We start from the raw sequence: 6,586 nt of genomic DNA, 5'->3' as shown, positions 1-6,586 counted from the left end.
TTTTTTTTTTTTTTTAGGAAGCCAATTTTTTTCCCGAACTGACCAGGAAGAGACTAGAGACTTTTTGGACTCCGTGAGCTTGGGGGCCAATCCAGATTCCTTCGTTTTCCCTTGGATTTTTGCCTAGTTCCCTTTAGCGGTCTCCAACATGCAAGGTCATCATTTCTCTCGCAAGTAACTGAGAGATAATTGAGATGAAGTAGGAAGTCAGGAAGGAATTGATGATCCGTTGGGGTTCATTCTTTAAGCACACATGTATGTCGCTTTAAGTGCTGTGCTTGAATTTGGCGATACAAAGATGATCGCTTTTGTTCTTTGCGTATACATTCAGCATCCATTCAACAAATATTTTTGGTTCCCCTTTTGTGCGAGGTAAAAAAAAAAATAACCTCCTGAGACTGCGAAAAAAGCTTCCTAAAGGAGAACTGTTTCAATTGGGTCTTGAAGGGTCAGAAGGAATTTACAAGGCTCAGGAGAAGGTCATTCCTGGATCTAGAGACTTGGGTAGTCTTGGCATACTGAGAGAGAGTGGGAGGATAAACGTCTTTGAGCATGCAGTGCAAGGGTGGTTGGTGAAGGAAGAGGGAGATTGAAAGCAGCTTGTGAAGGACCTTGATTTCCAGCTAAGGAGTTCAGATTCCATTTGTTAGAAAGTGCATACTTTACACAAGGAAAGGGCATGAGTATATTTGGTTTTTTTTTTTTTTAAAGATTTTATTTATTTATTCGACAGAGAGAAATCACAAGTAGGCAGAGAGGCAGGCAGAGAGAGAGAGGAGGAAGCAGGCTCCCTGCTGAGCAGAGAGCCCGATGCGGGACTCGATCCCAGGACCCCGAGATCATGACCTGAGCCGAAGGCAGCGGCTTAACCACTGAGCCACCCAGGCGCCCCATATTTGGTTTTTTTTAGGGTGGTCTCTGACAGCTGTATGGAGGATCAACTGGGAACAGGAAAACTAGGTAAGAGGAAATTGTCACTGAGGTAAGGTAATGATTGCCTCAGTTGCAATAGGATAGTGAAGGGTGTGAGAGAGACCTTTCTGAAATGTCAGATAGGATTCAACAGGTGGCAGCAGTTTGGTGGATGGAGGGTGACTCCAGGGTTTTTGGTCCAGAAGACTAAATGGTTGGTGATTCCATTAAAATCAAGCCCAAGATAGGTACATAAAAATAGGGTGGTGCCAACCTGCACCTTAAGGAGTGGCCGAGGACAGTGGAGTATGGTACAAAGCATTGATTTTAAAGTCTAGATTTGTGCTATTACAGTAGCCACTAGCTGCATGTAGCTGTTGAGCCCTTGAAATTGTGGTTAGATTGAATTGGGATGTGCTGTAAATATAAATGCACACTGGATTTCAAAGACTTGGTATGAAAAGGTAAAATATCTCAATAATTAATAGGTTGCATAGGAAAATTATATTTTGAATAAGTTTGGCTCAGTAAGGTATATTAAAATTAACTTCACCTGTCAAACTTCTCAGTGTGGCTATGAAAAAAAGTTTTAATTACGTTTGTGGCTTGCGTTGTATTTTTGTTGGGCAGAGCCAATGTAGTCTAGGAATTCATGTGGAGGTGCAATTTGAGCTGGGCCTTGAGACGGCGGTGAGCAGGGATGTCAGCAGCTTGCTGGTGCCCCCATTGCTAGTTAAGGCATTCAGGGTTTTGTTTTTTCAAGCAGTGAGAAGCTTTCAGAGGTTTCTGAGCAAGGGTTAATATGTGGAGAGGTGTTTCAGTAGATCAGTCTGACCGTCATGTTTAGGTTGAGACGAAGAAAGCCTGGAGGGAGAGAAACAGAAACCCAAATATAAGGTGATGAGGCCCTGGTTTAAGGTACTGGTGATGGGAAGGGAAAGGGGGTGATACACAGGTGAGGCATTTTGAGGGGAAAAGAATCAGGAGTTGGTAACAGACTACTCAAGAAGTAGCCTTGGTTAGATGAGGACTAATGAATTCATGTCAGAATTATAAAGTACATTTGAGGCGAAAGGAATTTAGTCTCAAAATAGAAACATCAAAGTTGGAAGGAGGAAGTGGCCTGCTAAATAGTCTTCCTTTTTATCTCCTTGCTTTCTGTATCTTACCTAATCAATCATACCCACCAGGTAATTTTTCCGAAATACGGAGTTTCCTGTATTGTGTCATCTTACTTCATAGTAGATCGTAAAATGTTTCTCTCTTGCCTGAAGAGCTAGGTCTAGAGTCCAAGACCTTTCATTATCTGGCCCTTTTCTATTCATTAGGGCTTTTCTTTCATTTTTTGCTTATATGAAAGTGTGCCCGGCTGGTTTTTCCACTAAAACTCTGTCAGTTCTTATGTGTCTTTGATCATGTTATTCTCCTCTTTTCAATACCTTTTCTCTTTGTCTCTCCTCAGGTACTCCTAATCCTTAGCAAGGAATTTAAGATCCCACCTCTTTTATGATTCTTAATAATATAAGCTAATGTCGGTTTTTAAAATCTTATTTCCTAAACTGCATATTTTAGCTTGTGATTATGACCAATTTGGTACATTATTATTTTTGTCTTTTATTATCCTTTTATTATCTCTGTTTTATGTAAGTTTTAGGTTCCTAAAATGATAACAAGTTTCTTTTTTTTAAAAAGGACCGTTCATTATACTGCTTGCTGTCGCTCATGGTGTTCATCTTAGGGCAGGACATAGAAGTTAAACACCATAAGTAAAAACAGAATTAAATCTGTTATACCACATTCAGCAGACTCTCTTTATTTTTTAGATTTATAAAGAACTCTTCCCTTGAATTCATGGTGTCTCACCCTATGTACAACTGAGATATCAGTAAGTAATGATAAGCAATTGTATTAAAAATATCTTTTCACCTGTTGAAATCTGGGTCTGTGTGCAGAGCTTTAACATGAACTAATTTACTTCTGTCTGCAAGATCTTTTGTATTTTCACTTCATAATCTAAAGAAAGTGGAAGTTAAAGTGGATTTGAGTAAAAAAGGGTTTCTCTTAGACCATTAATATAATTGTTGCACAGGAGGCTTTTTGGCAGGGAAAATTTTCTTTAGATCCTTTCCAAAGGATTCTTTCCATTAATATCTATCTTTGTATTTACAAAGATATATATATTTTTTAAAGATTTTATTTATTTATTTGACAGAGAGAGATCACAAGTAGGCAGAGAGGGAGGCAGAGAGAGAGAGAGAGGAGGAAGCAGGCTCCCTGCTGAGCAGAGAGCCCAATGAGGGACTCGATCCCAGGACCCTGAGATCATGACCTGAGCCGAAGGCAGCGGCTTAACCCACTGAGCCACCCAGGCGCCCCTGTATTTACAAAGATATTAATCTTCGTATTTCTCCTACCTTATGAATAGGAACATGCTAAGCCAATATATTTTTAATTTTAGCTTATTTATTTCATCAGTTCTTTACTGAACAACTGCTGTGTGTTCAAAACATGTGTTAATATAGTAAGGATACAAACATGGGTCAAACCTGGCTTGCATCCAAGAGACCTCTCCCAAGCAAGGAGAAGTGCATATAAATGGGTAACTGTTAATGGTGCAGTAAGGGCACTAAACCCATTTGATACTAGCCATGCTTCATTCATTTAATAAGCTTTTATGGACCCCCCCACTATGTGTTAGACACTATAGAGGCATTGGAGGGTAACTGTACCCAAAATAGATAAGGTCTATTTTTCCGTGGAGTCCATAATCTACTGCTGGGGTGAGCAGGAGAGATGGGGGTGGGCAAAGCAAGTAAATGAGGAGCAGGTAATAGTGAGCAGTAAGTCTTTTGAGGGAAGCGGAGTGATGTTACAGGATGTAACCGGTAGGCAAGGACGTTAGGGTTGTTAGAAAACCATCTCAGAATAAATTTGAGGCAGGGAATTATACAAACTAGCTAGAGATCTTCGTGACAGTGGAGATAGAAGGAAACTTGAGAAATCGCATGGAGGTAAAAATGCAGCACTTCCGGAGAGACTGGATGTGGGATACAAAGGAAAGGCAGGACTCAAGGATGATGCCGTCAGAGGTCAGACGATAATGTATAGCTATGGAACTGGTGAAATTACCTGGAAAGAAAAAAAAAGTCCTACTGAAGAGCCCTGCTGTGTTTAGAGGTTGAAGAAAGAAAGTAACTAGCAAAGGAGATGGGCAAGTGACCTAAGTTAGATACAAGGAAAACCAGGAGAGGGTTGACACGGAGGCAGAGTGTGGAGAATATTTCAAGGAGGCTGTACACTTACTTTCACTGAATGCTGCTCCGGTTTCTGCAAGTTGTGGCCAGAGAAATAAATGAGGTTGGTCAGTGACCTTGATGAAAGCACTTCTGATGGGTTGGTGGAGAAAGATGCCAGCTTTGGGAGGTGAGAGAGTGGAGACACATTTGTGGACAAATATTCTGAGAACCTTTGCTGTGAAAGGGGAGCATAGAAATGATGAAGTACTTGCCCGGGATTGTAAGATTAAGAGAGGGTGTTTTTTAAATTGGGAAATTCTAGAGGATCTGCGTCTGCTAATAGGAGTGGTACATCAGTGATACATGGATAATGCAGGGAAAAGATGGGGTGACTGAAGAGGTTCAGTCCTCTAGAAGACAAAAAATTAGAATGGGATCCAGAGTACTTATGGGGATTGGCCTTAGATGAGAGCAAGGCTATCGATTCCATGTAATTGGAGACACAACAGTGTTTATGCAGATGCATTAATAGAGTTGGTATTGGAAAATGGGTTATTTCTAAAGGCTTAGTTTTCTAGTTGAAGAATGCGGCGAGGTTATCAGCTGAGAGTCTGGTGGAAGGAGTGGAACATGATGCTTGAGCAGAGGAGGCAGTGTAAAATCAGTCTCAGAAATAGTCAGTCTACTACAAAAACTCAGATTGGGGGGCACCTGGGTGGCTCAGTGGGTTAAAACCTCTGCCTTCAGCTCAGGTCATGATCCCAGGGTCCTGGGATCAGGCCCCACATCGGGCTCTCTGCTCTGCGGGGGGCCTGCTTCTCTTCTCTCTCTCTGCCTGCCTCTCTGCCTACTTGTGATCTCTCTGTCAAATAAATAAATAAAATATTAAAAAAAAAAACCTTAGGGGCGCCTGGGTGGCTCGGTGGGTTGGGCCGCTGCCTTCGGCTCGGGTCGTGATCTCAGGGTCCTGGGATCGGGCCCCGCATCGGGCTTTCTGCTCGGCAGGGAGCCTGCTTCCTCCTCTCTCTGCCTGTCTCTCTGCCTACTCGTGATCTCTGTCTGTCAAATAAATAAATAAAATCTTAAAAAAAAAACAAACCTCAGATTGATAGGTAGTGCTTAGTGCCTGTTTGATACATGTATATATATATTTTTTCCATTTGAGATTTTTGACCATGAATTTAAAGAGCAAATAGCACAGCCTTGGGTTCTTTTCCTCTGGCAGCATTCAGTTTCTGGAATAGGCAAAGTGAAGGATTGGAATCAGTCAGAGTTGGAGTTCTGCCAGGCTGCTACAAGGAAAGACCAGAGCAGCCAGGTGCCTGATAGTGTTTTCAAGATACTCGTGATGGATTGTGGATCAGCAGGAAGGATGTGAACGGAGACAGAGGGTGAAAGAGTGGGGGTGAGTTAGAGATCCGGTGAGGCCGAAGGATTTTCACAGTGGGATTACTGAGTAAGCAGGGCGGGAATGACAGCATGAGACCCCGGAAGGTAAATGTTTGGAAATGGTGCAGCTCAGGTGTGATGAGGTCAGGGGTTGAAGTGAGATGAGGTTACTGGAATTGAGAAAGTCGGGGGATTGGAGTCAGTGTTGAGTTACTGAGGAAGACTGAGTTGGGTACTAAAGTCCTCAGTGAATGAGGTCCAATTAACCCACGTCAGCAGTGAGGAGGAAAGCAGGAAGGCTCCTGGTGAACTGGCTGGGGGGGCCCGGAGTATATGGCGGAGGAAGGAGAAGATCTGGTTTGGGAGCTTCAGTGAGGAACAAGGAGCATGAACGTCCTACTTTGGAGGCACAGGGGGTGTACAAGGAAAAAAACCTGGGGAACACTGCAGGAGAAACCGTTTCGGTGAAGAGAACCTTCAGGGGAGAAGTGCAGTTACAGGTGAGGGTGAGCGGCATCGTTCCAGAGGGCCTCCTGGAAGGACTTGGGAGGGGTAGAAGGTAGAGGAGTGGATCCGACTGGTAGCCGTGCACATCAGTGATAATGGACAATCCAGGAGTCTTGGGTTTTTTGTCTGTGACTGGGAAGAAGAAGAATGGGAGATGTGGTGTGGTGGGATTGGTCTTCTGACACCCTGTCACGAAAGGGGACAGTTTACCTGAGTTTATTGATAGGACCTTCGGTAGCTGGTATGAGATCATCAGGTGTGCTTGATCTTTCCTTCTTGAATAGGCTAATTTACTTCAAGGAGCACGGATCTGAAATACTGCTGTGGAGTTGTACTTTGCTAATGAATGTTCTTGTAACATCTGCTTAATAGCACACAATTCTAGGTCTTAAATCCCAATAATTGTTCATGTTGTATCTCTTTGAACTATATACAATAGGCATCCCAACATAAATTCCATCAGATATATGTTGAATACCATCTGTGTGACAAATTTTCTTTTTAGGAATTGCAAACACGAGGTTCTACCTTTTTTTTTAGTT

General features: G+C 42.6%; 1 protein-coding gene across 1 annotated transcript in view; it reads left to right on the top strand.

The window, feature by feature from the left end:
- Window positions 1-21: 21 nt before the first annotated feature.
- The window catches only part of CPSF2 (cleavage and polyadenylation specific factor 2), a 33,083-nt gene continuing 26,518 nt past the window's right edge, over window positions 22-6,586 (top strand). Inside the window, exons 1-3 of the mRNA XM_059373498.1 lie at window positions 22-155; window positions 734-960; window positions 2,736-2,797. The gene's annotated coding sequence lies outside the window, so the exon portion shown is untranslated. The remainder of the gene's footprint in view (window positions 156-733; window positions 961-2,735; window positions 2,798-6,586) is intronic.

Source organism: Mustela nigripes, chromosome 13, assembly GCF_022355385.1.
Source record: "Mustela nigripes isolate SB6536 chromosome 13, MUSNIG.SB6536, whole genome shotgun sequence".
NCBI classification, from domain to species: domain Eukaryota; kingdom Metazoa; phylum Chordata; class Mammalia; order Carnivora; family Mustelidae; genus Mustela; species Mustela nigripes.
Note: the sequence above shows the minus strand (reverse complement) of the source record. Positions and strands in the feature narration are given on the sequence as shown.